Raw genomic sequence first — 17,250 nt, 5'->3', positions numbered from 1 at the left:
ATAGAATAAGGGAAGGTAGAGACAGCAAGGCAGAGTGTTAGTGCAACCACAAAAACAAAACAAAGCATGCGTCACGAGCAAGACGACAAACATGAGCCAACGCCAGGATGAAAACGAACCATGCAGGCGATGGATGCGGCGTCTCGAGGGAGCGTTTTCAAGTCCGATTGACGCGCGAGCGGGTCGGGTTGTTTTTCCACGTTTTCATCTTCAAACGAGCTTCGGCAGATTGCGGGCTTAAAACGAGCTGCCTTGATTGTGACAATTGATTTTAAATGCTGATCCTTGGCTTCTTAATGAATGCCACGGAGGGATTTTCTTTGAGAGAGTTCAAAATGGTTCGTCAATAATGGAGGAACCGCCAATTACACATTAACAGATCTGGTTTCGGATGCATTAAAAACGAGGTTCTCCAGCTTTATTGAAAAAGAGCTTTCACCTGAAAAGCTTGGATAAGTATCTTCAATTATTCAATGTGATTGGCTGAATGTTTACACCCCCCAAAATGCAATGTTTAACCTAGTGTTTTTCAACCGGTGTGTTCCAATATAGCAATTTTTTTTTTTTAAACGTCGTCGGGTGGAGTTGCAGTTGGAGGGAAGGAATAGGTTGCGGTCGTGTGCAGATGAGCGAGGTATTGCTCGCGTTGCATTCAAAAACTGCTCAGATTTCTAGCCATCAGCCACCTTGCTGTCCGCGGCCATGTGGACCCCAGCACGTCTGAGGTACATCATTTGATAGAATCGTCAAGTAGAGATATTCCGATCCGATATTTTGATCGGATCAAACGCCGATATGGGTATAAAAATGCGCATCGGTATCGGATCGGCCGACACGGAAAAAGTCCGATCCAGACTTCCGATCCCGTTTTTTTGAAGGTCCGGTCCAGGTTTTCCAGCGCACTGATTGACATAATCCATTCCAGTTTTTGCTTCGGTTTCCATAAAATCCGGTCCGCATTTTACGGCACACCTTCAACAAACTACATTACCCTTCCCGATTTACCGAGAGACTATCGGTAAAAATGTCAGCTGTGTGGGATCATTTTACCTTAAAGGACGACAAAGACGAAAAGGCAGAGTGCAACATATGCCACAATAAAGTCAAGCGTGGTGGTAAAGCTGTAAGAAGTTTTAATACAACCAACCTAATCAAGCATTGAGCAAAATACCACCACAAACAATATAATGACTATGTTAAGAAAACCGAAGACAAAAAGAAAGGTCCTACGCAACTAACACTGGCAGAAACTTTTGCTATGCGTGACAAACTGGCACTTGACAGTCCCAAAGCCCAGGGAATAACAAGAGTCATTGCCGAAGAATTCATTCTGGATGACGAGCCATTACCTCTCGTGAGTAAAGACGCACCATTCAACCACGGTACAACATGCTCAGCCGCCATTACATCCTTGAGCGATTCGGCCGTGGAAGATTCGAGAACGATTCACAAACATCCAAATTCCGATTATTGAAATATGTCAAGTAAAGCGGAACTAATACACAGCTCGGTCTTCGGGTCGCAATGAGAAACGGACCACATTGCGTCCCGAGAGTAAACATCATGCTTGTCATAGACCCGGGTAATGCCAATGCTCAACTCACGGCTTTAGCTCAACTCATGCCACTGGATAAAAAACACAAGAATACCTGACTGCTGCTGACAGCCGATACAAACTACGTCAACGTAGTTTTACTGTCGATAATAGATATCATATGTATATAGAACCAGATGCTACACGACAGACTCGACTGTGTTAGCAGCATCGAAGTATTGAAAACTAGATGCATTAGTAAACAGCCGCCATCTTAAAGCAGACGACTTCCCTAGTAGGCTGTTGTGAACCTTCCAAGCGAACCTAATTAGCTTTTCATCTAAAATACTCCTAAATCGGCAAAATCTTGACTTGAATCTATCTACAAAACAGTTTTAAAACTTTCACATGTCGAAAGTAGACAGAAGGGAAATTATGGAATAACGGGAGCAATTTTAACAACTTTAACAGTTGATTCGCAAAATTAAATGAATTGAATGTAGTTTAAAGCTGCTGATACAGAATGAGGACTTGAGTATTTTATTTACTGTTTTAAAATGTTAACTTGATACTGAAATAGTCGTTTATTTAAACCTGAGAGGCTTTTTATACAATTATTGTAACTAATGCACGAAACATTAAAAGCATCTAATAGCTTGGGGGGTTTGTGGGATTTTCCACTGAGGTTGTTTCTGTGTTTTGCTTTTTTAAGATAGTTTACAATATTATTTGCACATTTTACTGACTGACTATGCCATTTCTGTTTGTTATTTATAATGTTTTGTGTTTGTCACTGAATAAACAGGTCAGTTTTTTGTTACCAACCGTTGTGTGTTATTCAAACTCACCAAATTCAGCTGGCTAGTTGTTATCAAGAGTACTAAAACCCTTTTCAAAATTAGTCTGACAACTAAGTAAGGAGGCTAAATAACTTTAAACTTTAATACATGCTCAGATAGGCCGGTATCGGTATCGGCCAGTATCGGTATCGGATCGGAAGTGCAAAACAATATCGGTATCGGATCAGAAGTGCAAAAACCTTGATCGGGACATCCCTATCGTCAAGTGTCGATATACACGGAAATGTCCTTTCGGTTTTATCCATATGTGACGGACATCAATCCTCGCCGTGTTTTATTCTAAGGCACTGTCGAGGACAGCAATGTTGCTGATGGCTAGAAATCCGAGCAGTTCTTGTACGCGACACGAGCAGCTACCAAAAGCGCCATGATGCCAAGCAAGCTTATACGTCATTTCCGAACGAAAGACCCGTCGCTTCAAAACAAGTCGATGGACTATTTTGTTCGCCTTCGTGAAAACACAGAGAAGGTCGCAGCAGAACGACGAGACGTACCTTGCTCGCTGCCGGGGGCTGGCCGATCGGTGAAGACAATCAACCCCGCCGTCGTGTGTGACATGAGTCGGGGTAGTTTTGCGTGATTTTTCGTTTTCGAAAGGCGAGAAAAAGACTTGGATAAGCTGCTCGGTTAGGGTTAGCATGTCGGCTAGCTGACTCGCCTCCTGATTTGTTTACGCTCTTTCCTCCGTCTCCGAAGCCGGGGCAGGGATATGACAAAAGCTGGACCAACTCCGGTGGCATAAAATACCGTTCGGGAGGTGCAAGAAGTCAGCAGTTTGACCATTATGCAGTAATTTTGCCCTGTCGGACTGAATAAATGCATTTTTAATATTTCATATTCCGTTTAGCACAAGATTGTTATTTGTCATAACCATACCATTTTGTTAGCAATTGGGGAAAAATATTTACATAAAAAGAATATCCTGTAAAAATATTGGAGTAGAGAGACTGAAACAATGATGACAGTTTGCTGCTCTCTGTCGCATTTTTCTTGTTCTGAATCTTCCCCCTCAATGGGCTGAAGTCTAAATCAGCTGAGATTGCTACCCTGCTGATGTCATCCTCCAGTTGGGGATGCTAGAGCGCTATAATAACAGGCGGGGCCAAACGACAGATTAAAAGACTAATTTCTCGTCATTTGCGCATTGCCAAATTGTTGTATGTAGTTAAATCGTCTCAAAATATGATTTTAATTCACATAATAATGCTATCTAAGATTTTTATGCTGTCAGGCACTTTAAGACAAAGAAAAAAAAAAAAATAATAATAATTGAATTCCGGGAAGAGAAAAAACTGACAGAAATGAAGCATTATTCGTCCAAAGAGCATGAGTGCCCTCTAGTGGAGAAAAAAGTTCCAAGTTTGAATAGTAAATAGTTCCTTAATAGTTCTTGTTATGAAAATAAAAGGATCATATCTCCGGTTTTCTGTGACCTATCGGTGCCAAATAAAGACTGGGAGAGAGGATAAAATCCACACTTTAGAGTCATGTTGAGGGCAAATACTTCATTTTTTACAGTGCTTTAAAGACGCCACGTGATTGAACAGGCTGGCGTGATCATAGAATGAAAGCTTGCGCCTGATTGGTATAATAATATAGTCAAAGTAAAAAGTATGGCTTAGTAAAACTACTCTTAGAAGTACATTTTTCTCAAAAAGTTACTCAAGTAAATGTAATGGAGTACATGTAACGCGCTACTACCCACCTTTCGCCATGTTGCCGGCTGTCAGTTAACTCAGCAGACTGATGCTGCATTTGAGGAAGGCAGGAAGTTAGAGTTTCCAAACTCCAATATGGAAAAATATCATTGGAACCCCTCCACTATTTGATCTTTTACGAGAAGGCAGGTTTGTTTGAGGTCAAAAGGTTTTTTGATGCCCAAAATTAAAAAAACAAAACAAAAAAAAAACGGCACGTTCAGCTATCTTTGCTGTTTACAGTCGCTTGGAACACTTCGAGGTTGCAACAGGTACCCTCCAAGTGGGATAAGTCTGACTTCCGACCTTTCATCAAATGCAGCGTGAGCACAAGTGGCCAAGCACTCCTCTCTATTGTGGTCGTATTTAGAGCTGAAACGAATACTCAAGCAGCTCGAGTAACTCCAGTTTAAAAACTGATCCGAGTAATTTTATTCACCTCGAGGAATCGTTTCATTTTGCCAGCTGTAAGCATCACGTTTTGCCCGGACTACTTTTAATACAGGACAACGCGCTGACATCACGTGCATTGAGGCAGAAGCAATAAAAATAAAAATAAAAAACTTACTGCAGCTGACAGCCGCTACAAACAACGCCGACGTTGCTAAAAACTACGCCCGCATGATGCTAGCGTGGTAGCAGGTAGTGGCCGATGCGTCTCATAGATATCGCATGCATTTAGGACTAGGTGCGAAATGGGCAGCGTTAGTAAACAGCCGCCATGTTTAAGCAGTAGACTTCTCAGCGCTAATAAATATAACGTTACTGTCACTTGCTCACGTAATGTTAGCCCATCGGAGGGCTAGGTTTCTATTGATTATGACCACTGTCGATGCGTGGCTAACGTGTCTTACATACAGGCTTTATTTAATCTGTAAAAACACAGCGCGGTTGAGTGATGAGGGTGTAAAATTAAAACATAATAAAGCTAACTGTCAGTTTTAGCTCAGTAGTCATTGCTGAATAAAACACCAAGTAGCACTGGTCCCTAATGTGCTCCAATACAGCAGGTATCATACATTTATTTTGAACACTGCAAAAACTCAAAATCCTATCAGTACTTACAGTTTAGACTAACTTAAAACTTAACTAGAACTTAAAAATAGCTTGACGCAAATGGAAATTCAATTGAAACACGTGGGAAAAACACGTTAACTTTCAAGTGATGTGTGTTATCAAGCATAATTACATTTTTAGGTAAGAAATATGTTTTTTTTTTTTTTATAAGATCTTGAAGTTTTTTGAATGAAAGCAGTGAATTTTTTTTCTACTCACATCTGAGATGCAATTGTTAGCTGTTTTCAACAATGTTCATCAAAAATAAAGATACTGATTGACTGAAAATAGTTCAATATTGGATTAAATGTCTTTTTTTCTCATGTATATTTATATAATTGCTATATACCTGGGAAAAAAAAAAGTTTTATCCGATTACTCGATTAATCGATACAATTTTCAGTCAATTACTCGATTACTAAAATATTCAATAGCTGCAGCTCTGGTCGTATTATGCATCTTAAAAAAATAGTCCTGCAGAATGAAATGAATTACGATCTGCGTTTTGAATTAATTTGACTATGTTGGATCTGTTTGTAGCTCTGTGTCGTTTTTTATTGGCATGCTAAGTGTACCCCATTGACTCGCGCTAGCTTAGCCACTCCGGAGCCCTGAAACTAAAAAATAACTTGCAAACTGCATGGAATTTGTTGAAATCAACTCCACCGACTAATTAAACCCCCACTAACTCGAAGACCCCTAATGTAAAAAATTACGTACTACCGCTTTTACAAGACAATTTGACCTACCATTCAACAAGACAAAAATAATGCTTAAATGTCTGAAAGTTTTAGTTTTTTTTTAGTTTAGTTTTCCTGAACTAAAGTGCACGCTTCTTCCTAAGAGTTGTTGTTGTTCGAGAGCAAACAAGGAAATGAGAAAAGCGGCAACAAGTCTGCAGAATTGACTGAGGCGATCGAAAGGTTAGCGGATCCCTCTCGGCGGGGGCACACATGCCACTGAATGTCTTCCAAAACACTTAGGAAAGTATCTTTATCACAAAAACAAGTGAGACATCCCATGATAAACTTGTGGATTCACATCAAGGATTATCTAATTTGAAAAATGATTAATTGCGCATCATTTTGTGGATCCCCAAAGTTTCCTGGAGGAGCCCCGTATGAGGACCGGCGACTTGGACAGCGCGACCTTCGGATGGCCCGGTGCTTGACGTTGAGCGGGCGTGACAGGCTTGACATTAAATAGCGGGGCGCTAACTTAATAAAAAGGCACCTGTCCTGCTGAGCGCCAATCACACTTCACGAGCTGTCAATCCTCACAACATCCATCATCATCATCGTAACCCAAATACTAAAATTATATTTAACAAAAGGACCTTTGCTGTCAGGCGTGAAAATGTGACTCAGACAAAACGGCAAATATAATCAGGCCCATGAGACACTGCGAACGTCAAAATCGAGGTAAGTGAGTCTTTGTCTGGGTGGGGAGAGGAGTGGAAGCCAGTAGTGTTATCATGCAAGTGGAGACTCTGGAGTGTATATTGTTCATATTGAAGATAACAATTTTACTCGGGAGAACACTGTGGGCATCAGGAGAATGGTGAACTACATACAAGAGGAGATAATGGAGTGTATTTCTGGGTGGTACTTGTTTTTTTTTTAGGGTTGGGAATCTCTGGCATGAAGCCGATTCGATATGTATCTAGATACACAGGTTACGATTCGATTAAAAAACGATACATTTTTAAGGCCGAGCGATTCGATACGATTCGATACAGTTTAAGAACGATATGGTTCGATATAGATTGAAAACGATACGATAGTAAACATTTGTTGTGTGTGTTCGTACAGTATTTCAAACATATAAAAAAGACCCCATTTCTAATAGCAAAATTAAAAAACAAAATTTAATACCAATGTTATGTTTTATTTTTTATGAAAAAAAATAAAAAATAAATAAGGTTTACTAGATGACCGTCATTTTGTTGGATGGGATTGATAATAAAATAAAACTCCAGTGACAGACAACAACAAAGTGCAGTAATTCAATTACTGTATTTCCTAGTATTTTGAACAAAAGAGGTAAGTAATTTAAGTGCAAACTTTCAACGTAAACATCTTAAAACAAAAAATATTAATTATATGCAGCAGCTCCAGAAAAAAAGAAATAAACCTGCTAGTGTTATCATGAATAAATAATAAATTATGCTTTACCACTGGTATAATTGGGGGAATAAAAACATGGCATTTTAGACAAACAGGTCAATAATCATTACTTTGACCTTATACACAGCAAAGTCATTCACTTATGCCTGTCCTTCTACATTTTTTATTCCTCATCACTGTCCATATCTTTTTTGAAGGGCAGATTTTTCTGGCGGAAGATCAACTAATCCACATGTTCATGTTTAAGTAGACTGGGTTTTGTGGAAACAAAATCTCCAGAGGGTCGCGCTGCCCTTTCCACCATTGTAGTGGGTTATTTTTCAGGGTTAAAAACTCACGATCTCTGTACCCCTCCACACTTCACACCAGCTCTGTCCCATGCGAACAGATCTGGCTCCCTTCATCACTTCAAAGTCCGACTTTTGTCGTTGAAAATCAATCGCTGCACGTCGCTGCCGTCGGTGCTCAAACTGTTCATTGTTTTAGCAAGTTGCTTCGTTGCCACTATTAGTTTCGTTTTGGGCTGTGAAGAAAATGCTACGGAGCGTGCGCTACAGTGGTTTTGTTAGCTCTCGTGTTGTTATGACACGCCCGTGACGATCGGGTAATGACGGCGACTAGTAGCGGTACTGCCGAAATGCATGGGAAGTTGAGGCAACCACGACTGTGAGTGGTGCTTGTCCATATTATATGCGTGCGGTCTCAAGCTAAGTGCGCTGTGTGATGAATGACACAAGCACAGCATGTGAAGTAAAAGCTAAATTATTATCATATAAGCAATGCATTGAACTAGGCATTAGAAGCCGATTCTTGTGCTCGCGATAGCCGAATTCTATCTCTACTATCGGTTCATTGAATATTTAATGGCTAATTACTGTCGAATGTTAAGTTTACTATCGATACAGCTGTATCTCTCACCTGTAAAACCGGATATCGTATCGGTTTATCGTTCTCAAGCTTAGTTTTTTTTGCATGTGACTATTTATGGTAAAAATAACAATTTTACTTGGAAGGAGACAGCAGGCACCAGGAAAATGGAGCACTACATCCAAGTGGAGACTAAGGACTGTATATTGTAGTCATCATTGCGTCTATACTGTATGTTACTTTTTGACATGCGACTGTTGGGATGACGCCACTTTTATTAGAGAGTACACTGTGGGGACTAGAACATTGGGAATGTCACATCCAAGTTGAGACAAAGGAGTGTATATTTTGGTGGTTACTCATCATGTATCCTCATCGTTACTTTCTAGATTAACTGAGCATGTTGGGGGATTCTGCCAGCACCCGGGAAAATGTAGTGTCGTATCCATGTGGAGACTACCGAGCTTCTTTAATCGTATTTTTGTTATCATCATTCCTATCATTGTTACCAATTTTACTTAAAGCAACACCAGTGGCCTATACTACGAAGCCGGTTTTCTGGCTTAGCAGGGTAACTTCGAGAGTAACTTTATCACGTGCGACGTAAGTTCGCGGCTATGCGAGACTACGAAAGGTGGATATGTTGGAACCGAGAAGTGTTGCCATGGCAACACACGCCACACGCCAAACCTGGTCGTGTCAGAGTTAGATCTTGCTTAACATCAGGATTCCAATTAACCACGCTCTATTTAAACAGCACTCCTCCGCGGACGTGTCCTCCTGACAATGACAGCGTACTTGGACGACCCATACGACATTGGCGCGCGGATTGTGAGGGGCTCTCTCCGGAGGGCACGGGTATTTCGGGACCGCCAGAATCCGCTGGCGTACCCGGAAGATGTTCTCCATGAAAGATAGAGATTTTCAGCTGAGGGAATTCTTTACCTGTGCCAACTGATCTAGGCAAACGTCACTAATGTAACCCGCCGAGTCAGGCCCTCACAACCAAGCAGATTGTGTGTTCCTGTCCGTGCGCTATTTCGCCAGGGACAATATATGTATTCCATCGGTGATGCTGAATATCTGCGTAAGAACACTGTATGCCGTGCGATTCGGAGTGGGGTATGGAAACGCTTCAAATTGATGCATTTATAATAATTATAGAAATATGTAGACTATTTAAACATTGAGAAAACTTGCGTTTTTTTCTGCCAACTCGAGGAGATTAAATTAAATGTCAAATCCACTGATAGGACAGACGCACAAATATAAAAGATATAAATGTTTATTGAATATGCATCTTACAGTCTTGTTTAACTGTGAAAAATCGTTACAAAAGACGGGCTTTTATTTACGCAACAACGCATGGCATCCCCGCATTTCCTTCTTCTCCTGAGTCCTCACAAATATAACATAATTTTTTTTTTTTGGGGGGGGGGGGGGGGGGGGTTGTCAGGCTCGGGCCTGCAAATCAAGTTTATTGATCGGACTCGGGTCGGGTCGGGCTGGATTTTTTAGGCCCAAACTAAAAAAAAGAACATACGTATTCGTATAGTCAAGGGGACTAAACATACAATCATCCTGTTTCGTGTGGTGATGCGTGACAATTATTTCTTACTGTTAATGTACCAAATCTTATTTTATTGTCCTGACAGCAGGCTTTATTTCTTTTCATGGACATAAGTAAACTGGCATATTGATGCATTCACAAATCACACGATCTGTAAATTCGCTGTCAACAGACCCGTTGCGCTCTACTCGCCGAAGCGGTGTTGGATTTCGCGGTGAGGGTGGATTTTAATTCCTCATAATTCCGCATGATCATCGCGCATTCCTCCTCCGTGAAGTAAGGTGCCCGTGCCATCGTCACAAGTAGTGTTTGACTCTGGTCACCGCCCCCTTTTATGTGAACGCGCAGTAACTCTGACTGGGTTGACACAGGTTCGACTAATCAACCTCATAATCAGCGTCGTAGCACCGATTGACCACAAACTAGACAACCAGGTTTTGTCAACTCCGGTTACCCGATGGTAAACTGGATTACTTCTGGGGAGGTTGAACTCGGTTCGTAGTATAGGCCACAGGACTGGCGCTAGCTTAGCCATTCCAGAGCCCTGAAACTAAAAAAAATAACGACCAAACTACACAGAATTTGTAGAAATCAACTCCGCCGATTAATTAAACCCTCCCTGTTAAAATGCCTCTTAGCTCTTTGGCTAGTGTAGTGACTGACTACTGAAATACACACACAGTAGTTAAAAAAAAGTTACTTGGCAAATTAACTGGTGTTACCTTTCATTTTTTCAAAAAACAAAAACATAGTAACCTTTGCTATGTTTGGAGGTCATTTAATGTTGTGAATCAACCGTTAAAGTTGATAAAATTGCTCCCGTTTTTGCAATAGTTCCCTTCTGTCTAGGGATGGGAATTGATAGGATTTTTACGATTCCAATTCCATTATCGATATTGCTTAACGATTTGATTCTTTATCGATTCTCTTATCGATTCTAATTTGGGGAAAAAGAAGAACAAACATTTTGATTGGCATTGAGTTTGTTTAATCAGAAGTCACAACCTTAAAAACTCTCAACATGGTCAAAAGAGGCCCAAAGCCTCAATATTAACTGTGGCAATAAGTGGCAAATGCACAAGAATGTAACATTTTACTGAAACATTTTTCTAATAGAAATAAAAAATATTGGTATATATTGGCATATAGGTCATTGGTCTGCCGTTAGCAATATGTGTTAAACTTGCAGGGGTCCCCAAAGTTTTTCCAGTGAGGGCCGCATAACTTTTCCCTTCTCTGATGAGGGGCCGGGGTCAGTTTGTAACAGAAAAAGTGTGACGATTGCAGGAGTGCCTAAATGTAAAAAAATATTGTTTTTCAGAAAGCCACAATCAAATAACCCTTTCTGGATATTTCACGGAACAAAAGTAAATAAAATAAAAATAATAATATAATATAATAATGATTAATAATACTAACACTATTAATCAAATAGATAATAACCAAATAACCCTCTCTGAGTTCTTCACAGAAAAAGGCCAGAAAATAACACTATTGAGAAAAAAAAAATAAAATTTAAAACGCTGTCTGGTATTGTTCAGGGGGCCGGACCAAATGTCGGGGCGGGCCGTATTCGGCCCGCGGGCCGTCGTTTGGGAACCCCTGTTAAAGTATTATTTACCAGTATATTGAAATGCATGCCTTTTAGTTTTTATGGCGCTTTCACGCTCAAGTGGGGGCGCCCTTGCGCTTCCTCACACGAAGAAGAACGCGCTCACGTGAAGAAGAGCGCTCTTACACGCGAAGAAGAAGAAATGCCGCATCCAAGCAAGTGAGCGAGTTAGTGAGAGAGGGAAGCACTGCTACAACCCTACGTTCTTTGTTAATGCTTGTAAAATATCTACAGAGGCAACACCTGTATGTATCATCTTTTGTGTTGTTGTTGTGTGTTTCCACTCGCGATCGGACACTTAAATCCAGTTGTGTAGTGGTTTGAACGATGTGCTAATGCTAGCGAACGCATTCAAACTTTTGTTATTACTGAATTAGCAGCTAATCATTGCTGATTTACGTTGATGCAAACCTGTTTGTTATTGGGGACGAAATTGATTTGTTTCATTTCTATTTTTATTTTCACTCTTCAAGTGATGGTTGAATAAAGTCAGCAAATTATACCAACGTCTTCTGTATCGTAATTTCGGAGTTTAGCTAGCTGTATAGCTGTCTCGGTGAGGACAGTGCAGTCTATTCCCTCCCTATGCAGTTATCTCCACCTTGCAATGATTGCAAGTCGTTTTGTTGTATTTTTTTCTCGTGAAGTGAAGACACACTTTCGAGCGTTTGAACCTATGTGCTGTCATTGTTATGTTTACGGCTGCAATGCTTGTGCTAAACCATCGTAACCTTTCATTTTCACCCTCTTTCCTGGTGAAGTGTAGCCAAAATTTGGTGCGGGTGGTTCTTGGCGCCATGCTAGTTTGATGTGTTTGGACAACAACACAGTCACGACGCAATATGCGTCTTCAGGACTCGTTAAAGGGATCGTTAAGGCTTCTTCATTGTGATGTCGAGGCCTCGAAACACTAGGAGCCGGTTCCGAATTGGAATCGGATTTCGATTCCAATCCCTACTTCTGTCTACTTTTGACATGTGAAAATTTTACTGTTTCATCCTTTAAAGATAGACTCAAGTCAAGATTTTGCCGATTTAGGAGTATTTTAGATAAAAAGTTACTTAGGTTCGCTAGGAAGGTTCACTACAACAGAGCCTTTCTGAGAAGTTTACTGCTCTAAAATGCGGCTGTTTACTAACGCTACCGAGTCTGTCATTTTGCATGTAGTTCTATATGCATGAATTATCTAGGCGTAGATAGTAAGCTGTCGGCTACAGTCAGGAAATATTGGAGCCACCTAGCCTAGCATCGTGTTTGCTACAGCGTAACAACACTCTTCCCTCTCCGTGTCTCTGACTTTTCTCGCGTAATTCAACCAACGTATTACACATTGTCTCGTTGCCCAAACGGTGACAAAATCCGAACGGAGGAAAAAAAAACGGAATGCACGAAAAACGTACAGATTTTGAGCGTAACGTACGGCGTACACATTTAAAAATCAGTGCTCACTTGTGCAAATTACGCCGAGACCGTACAGCTTGACAGGTATGAATTATAGTGGACTGTCACAGTTAGGTAGTAGCACTCTGTAGCACGGGACGTCCAACTATCAGTGGTCAGGGCGAAACTATGTGCTTTAGCGAAATCATCTTCGATGGCTTTGCGTGCCATTTCATAAATTTCGGTGATTACGTTGTTGGAGAAATATGTCCGCGAGGGAACAATGTAATGCGGGTCAAGAGTTGCAAATAAATTAACAAAGCTCGCCGTGTGTTTTCACTGGTGTCATCTTCGGGGTTGTCCTGCTCTGAGAAAGTGATATCTGTGGGTGAAAGCCGGAGTCATGTTATAAGTGTTGCTATTAGCATAGGGAACAAGCGCTGAGCAATGCTTGCAAATTGTTTTCATTATTTTTCAATATTTTCATTCCCTACGCACTGCAGTTCACGGGGAAACTGAAATGTTGCCACACCGCAAATTTGAAAGAAGCCGGTGCTTCCTCAAAATTCGATCTCTCCACTCCTCCGCTGGCCATAGCTTTTTGTTTTCTTTCTTGTTTCACTTTCACTTCGCTCGTAAGCGAGAGAAGGCGTTAGTCGGCTTCTATTACACAGGTACTTGAAAGCGATCAGACATTTACTTGCGGGGCGGGAATTTCTCCATAGCAGTGCTTCACGTCACACACAGGCACACAGAGCTCGACCAATTCATGCCATAAGCGTTCGGAATAAATCAATTGCAAAACCAAAAAGGCACGGTTCATAAAGGCGTATTGAACCGTACAGGGCGAACCGTACGGTTTGGCTTTGGACCGCAAACCGTTGCACTGCTAGCAGCTATAGGAGTGAAAAACAAACTACAGACAGGGGAATTGAAGAGCAAACAACTGCGGTAAGAGTGGGATATGGAAATGATTCAAATTGATTGTTGAAGGTGCTATACGGAAACCTGTGTCGGCTTCGCTAAATGTGAACGAATGTGGCGCTTTGATCTCATAAGAGAAATACACTCACCGGCCAATTTATTAGGTACACCATGCTAGTAACGGGTCGGACCCCCTTTTGCCTTCAGAACTTCCTCAATTCTTTGTGGCATTGATTCAACAAGGTGCTGGAAGCATTCCTCAGAGAGTTTGGTCCATATTGACATTGATGGCATCGCACAGTTGGTGCAGATTTGTTGGCTGCACATCCATGATGCGAATCTCCCGTTCCACCACATCCCAAAGATGCTCTATTGGATTGAGATCTGGTGACTGTGGAGGCCATTTGAATATAGTGAACTCATTGTCATGTTCGAGAAACCAGTCTGAGATGATTCCAGCTTTATGACATGGCGCATTATCAGAAGTTGGTTACATTGTGGTCATAAAGGATGGACATGGTCAGCAACAATACTCAGGTAGGCTGTGGCGTTCCAACGATGCTCAATTGGTACCAAGGGACCCAAAGAGTGCCAAGAAAATATTCCCCACACCATTACACCACCCCCACCAGCCTGAACCGTTGATACAAGGCAGGATGGATCCATGGTTTCATATCATTGACGCCAAATTCTGACTCTACCATCCGAACGTCGCAACAGAAATCGAGACTCATCAGACCAGGCAACGTTTTTCCAATCTTCTATTGTCCAATTTCGATGAGCTTGTGAAAATTGTAGCCTCAGTTTCTGGTTCTTAGCTGAAAGGAGTGGCACCCGGCGTGGTCTTCAGCTGCTGCAGCCCATCTGCCTCAAAGTTGGACGTACTGTGCGTTCAGAGATGCTCTTCTGCCTACCTTGGTTGTAACAGGTGGTTATTTGAGTCACTGTTGCCTTTCTATCAGCTCGAACCAGTCTGGCCATTCTCCTCTGACCTCTGGCATCAACAAGGCATTTCCGCCCACAGAACTGCCGCTCACTGGACATTTTTTCTTTTTCGGACCATTCTCTGTAAACCCTAGAGATGGTTGTGCGTGAAAACCCCACTAGATCAGTAGTTTCTGAAATACTCCGCGTCTCCCTGTACCGGGTGCCGGGGAGGTGCCCTCTGGTGTCATGCCGCGCGCCCCTCATGGCCCGGGGGTGGGTTGTGGGGGGCACGCTTCCGTCCCCTTGGTCTGCTTCCGGCCCTGTCCGCCTCCCTGGGCCGCGGCGGCCGCTGCTGCCCCCCGGCCGGCGGGGTCGTTGGCGGGGCCTCTTGGGGCCCGCGGGGCCTTGGGTGAGGCTTGCTGTCCCTTGCCGGTGGGGTGGACCTCCCCTGGTCGCCGGCGCTTGGTGTGGCGCCTGCTCGGAGTGCGGGGTGGGTGCTCGGTGGGTGGGAGGGGGGTGGGCGGTCACGGAGGCGCCGTGGGTGGTCTGGGGCGGAGATTGATCGGGGCCCTGACGCCTCTTCCGCCCTGCGGCCGGTGGTTCTGGTGGACGGGGCCACGCCCGCGGGAGCCTGCCTCTTAACTCACGCACTTCTCACTTCGGCACTGTAAATATTTTTCACCCTGGCACTTACATGCTCATACATTTCTCCGGGGAGAGTTGGGACGGGGCTTTACAGTCCCGGCCAGGCTCCCCCCTGTTTTTAATGCACCACACACCAAGGTTGTGGGATGGTTGGGACCTGTTGGGGGTGGGGGCACCTCACGGCTGCCTCCTCACCACAGGCCCCGCCATCTCTGCACCTTTTTTAAATGCACCACACATCATACTCCACAGGAGGGCTCTGGCAAAGGGCGGTGGGACGGGCGGCTGGGCAGAAGCTCCATGCTGCGGTCCCACTGCCCCAAGCCAAGCTCTCCTATTTTAATGCATACATTGCACTACCCTCCCCTCACACCCCCATCACGGTGCTGGGTGATGGCTGCCAGTCGGGAACCTGGCAGCCACAGTAATAGGGTGGTAGTTGGGTCCCACACTTTTTCTATATGGCGTGGCTCCTGGGGTGTGGCCTCCCCTCTGCCTCGGCTGCCGGCCGCGGGAGTAGGTTGGGGGGTCGGGTCTCCGATCTTGCATCGCCCCGTGGCAGTTCCTGGGCGTTCTCCTGCCTCCGCCTTCCCCTCTCTTCTCTGGCTGGACATCCGCCCTGCGCTCCGTCACGGGTCGCTGGCTGGGCGCCGGTGTATCAGCGGGGTGTCGCCTGCACCGGCGGGGGACCCTGCCTTGCCTGGGGCTTGGTGGGCCGCTGGGGGTCCCGTGGCGTGTCGTGCCGGTTGGGGGGCTGCGGCTGTGGCTCGTGGCCCGGGTGGGTGTAGGCGTGGGGTTGGTGATGCGTCCCCTCCTGCCATCCCTGAAGGCCGGTTGATGGGTGCGCGGGTGGCCCGGGGGACCACCCTGGGTCCCGGGGGGGGGACGATGACTCCTTTGCTGGGCTGCGGGAGGAGGGATGGGCTGCGCATGGACCCCCCGCCCCCCCGCCCGCCCTCCCTCCCCGGGCTGGCTGGGTGGGGGCCGTGGCCCTGGGTTGGCGCCCGCGCGGCTTCTCCGCCCGTCTGCGTGGCTGTCGCGCGCCCGGTGGGGCCTGCGTGCTGCTGGATGTGGTAGGGCATGCTCTGGTTGGGGGTCCCGGTGCCGGGATTGGCGATGCGGCGGCGTAGGGTTGGTCGCCAACGGGCTTACACTCATAAGAGATTCACACGATTACTGGGTTCTAGATCACAGAACTGATTTGTGTACACTCTATCCCTTTCAATCACTTAGCTTATAGACACCCCCACCCCCATTCTCCTCTTTCACTGGCCAATAGGCCCCCACATGGTGTAAACCGGAAATACATCTCGCTGACGATAGCACCAGCATATTAGTAACTAGTTTAGATGTTCAATGTATTTCTAGTTGTTGTTTGTGTATGTGTTTCTTTTCCTTCTTCTCTTGTTTTTCTTTTCTTCTGTCCCCCCATAATCCCTTCCTGTTCGCTGCTTTGTCATAATAAAAAGGTATTTTGAATGATCACAATGGGAGTATGTCAGACTCTCAATGTGAAACATTAAAACTGTTCAGAATCCGGGCACTTAGACTTCCATTCTCTGTGTCAAACAGCTGAACAGGACAGGTTTAAAAAAAAAAAAAAAAAAAAGCAGTTTATGAAATACTCAGACCAGCCCTTCTGGCACCAACAATGCCACGTTCAAAGTCACTCAAATCAGCTTTCTTCCCCATACTGATGCTCGGTTTGAACTGCAGGAGATTGTCTTAAACCATGTCTACATGCCTAAATGCACTGAGTTGCCGCCATGTGATTGGCTGATTAGAAATTAAGTGTTAACGAGCAGTTGGACAGGTGTACCTAATAAATTGGCCGGTGAGTGTATATTCAACACGTTTTTCCAGCGTTATTTCGTTGTGTAAATGCATTTATAATGATCATGACAATATGTAGACTATTTAAATATTGAGAAAACTTTTTTTTCTGCCAACTCGAGGACATTAAAATAAATGTCAAATCCACTGTTTCACAGCCTGTTAGAACAGACACACAAATATAAAAGATATAAATGTTTATAGAATATCCATCTTGAA

At 43.8% G+C, this 17,250-nt stretch overlaps 1 protein-coding gene across 7 annotated transcripts in view; it reads right to left on the bottom strand.

Annotated features, from left to right (window-relative positions):
• Window positions 1-17,250, bottom strand: part of LOC130911193 (teneurin-4-like) — a 599,534-nt gene that overhangs the window by 232,806 nt on the left and 349,478 nt on the right. The gene's annotated exons all lie outside the window — the stretch shown is intronic.

Source organism: Corythoichthys intestinalis, unplaced genomic scaffold (assembly GCF_030265065.1).
Source record: "Corythoichthys intestinalis isolate RoL2023-P3 unplaced genomic scaffold, ASM3026506v1 HiC_scaffold_23, whole genome shotgun sequence".
NCBI lineage: Eukaryota > Metazoa > Chordata > Actinopteri > Syngnathiformes > Syngnathidae > Corythoichthys > Corythoichthys intestinalis.
This window is presented reverse-complemented; position numbering and strand designations above follow the sequence as displayed.